At 50.5% G+C, this 1863-nt stretch overlaps 1 protein-coding gene across 1 annotated transcript in view; it reads left to right on the plus strand.

Moving 5' to 3' along the window:
* The first annotated feature begins 6 nt into the window (after positions 1-6).
* MARCH2 (membrane-associated ring finger (C3HC4) 2, E3 ubiquitin protein ligase) overlaps positions 7-1863 on the plus strand; it is a 37553-nt gene continuing 35696 nt past the window's right edge. Inside the window, exon 1 of the mRNA XM_011966263.1 lies at positions 7-315. The gene's annotated coding sequence lies outside the window, so the exon portion shown is untranslated. The remainder of the gene's footprint in view (positions 316-1863) is intronic.

The raw sequence follows: 1863 nt of genomic DNA on the forward strand, positions 1-1863 counted from the left end.
GAGGCCGGAGCTCGGCACCCGGGCGGGACGGCTGGGCTCGATCCCTTGACCACAGCCTTCTCGGGGACGCGGGGACCCCAGTTCCCGTGTCAAGGCCGGTGGGAGGTCCCCGGGGTCCGGTACACAGTAGGCGCCTCTCCGAGCCTCGGTTTCCCCACCTGTGAAACTGGGTCATCCCATTGCCAACCTGATGGGGCTTCTGGGAGCACTCAGGATGTGGCTGGTGCAGAAAGCGCCTGACACACAGTAGGCAACTACAAAGTGGCCAATGCCCTTCCCCAACCTCCTTCTCAGAGCCTCTCTACCTGCAAAATAGTAAGTTATAATATAATGAGCCAGCCACTTTGCACAAAGATGCTCAAACAGGATACCCTGTGCTATATGGGTACTCAAAACAGCGTAATCAAATGGGCATATTGAGCTCATTCAGTTCTTTTGAAACCATACTGAGTAGATGGAAGCACTAGAAATGTCCCCTGTTATACAGATGAGAGAGTCCAGGCTTAGACAGGTTAAGTGTCTTGCCCAGGGCCACACAGCACATAAGGAGTAGAGGTGGGATTGGAACCTCATTTCTCATGCAGCGCCTAAAGGAACTGAAGGACACACAGGAGCCTCTCTATGGTAAGGGAAGAGGAATGAATGCAATGACAACCTCCACATTTACTCTAAAAAATATTAATTTTTTTTTTTTTTTGAGACGGAGTCTCACTCTGTCACCCAGGCTGGAGTGCAGTGGCGTGATCTCCCACTCACTGCAAGCTCTGCCTCCCGGGTTCATGCCTCCCGGGTTCACACCATTCTCGTGCCTCAGCCTCCCGAGTAGCTGGAACTACAGGCGCCCGCCACCACGCCCAGCTAATTTTTATATATATATATTTAGTAGAGATAGTGTTAACCAGGATAGTCTCGATATCCTGACCTCGTGATCCACCCGCGTCGGCTTCCCAAAGTGCTGGGATTACAGGCATAAGCCACCGTGCCCGGCCAATAGTGAGCTTTTATTGAGCACTTACTGTGTGTGCCAGGGGTTGACTGTGTGGCCTCTCATCAACAGCTCTGTAAGCTGATGATAGTAATTATAATAGGAGCTAATAATTAATTTCTTATTTTTTACTAATTTATGAACTACATATTATGACACCCCCTCTTTTTTTTTTTAGATGGAGTCTCTCTCTCTTGCCCAGACTGGAATGCAGTGACACGATCTCGGCTCATTGCAATCTCTGCCTCCCAGGTTCAAGCGATTCTCTCACCTCAGCCTCTCGAGTAGTTGGGATTACAGGCGCCCGCCACCATGCCTGGCCAGTTTTTGTCTTTTTAGCAGAAATGAGGTGGTTTCACCATGTTGACTGGGCTGGTCTTGAACTCTTGGCCTCAAGTGATCCACCATCCTTGAGCTCCCAAAGTGCGCAAAGTGCTGGGATTATAGGCGTGAGCCCTTCGCCCGGCCTATAACACTCACTTTGTGGATGAGAATACTGAGGCTGAGAGGGTAAAACAGCTGCCTGAGATCACACTGTAGGGAGTTTTAGGGCCCTCTGATTCCTCTGCTCTCTGTTTCCTACCTTTAGGAAAAGGAGCCTGGGCAGGTATGGAAAAGACTGGGGGGCCTCAGTGCCACCCTAAACAAGCCTAGCTAAGGGTGAGCTTTACTTGATGAATTCAGCCTGGAGGCTCCTTCTCAGGAGACCCCTCCACAGACAGATTCCACCAGCTCCATCATTAGAATGAGGCCCAGAGAAGCAAAATGACTTGAACCAGGACACTCAGCATTGGTGGCAGAGCCAGGAGGGCCAGGAGTTAAAGAACCCAGGTCTCTTGAGGTCCAGACCCACTCCCTGGACTGTTTTTTTTTTTTTT

This window comes from Mandrillus leucophaeus, unplaced genomic scaffold (assembly GCF_000951045.1).
Source record: "Mandrillus leucophaeus isolate KB7577 unplaced genomic scaffold, Mleu.le_1.0 Scaffold751, whole genome shotgun sequence".
Lineage (NCBI taxonomy): Eukaryota > Metazoa > Chordata > Mammalia > Primates > Cercopithecidae > Mandrillus > Mandrillus leucophaeus.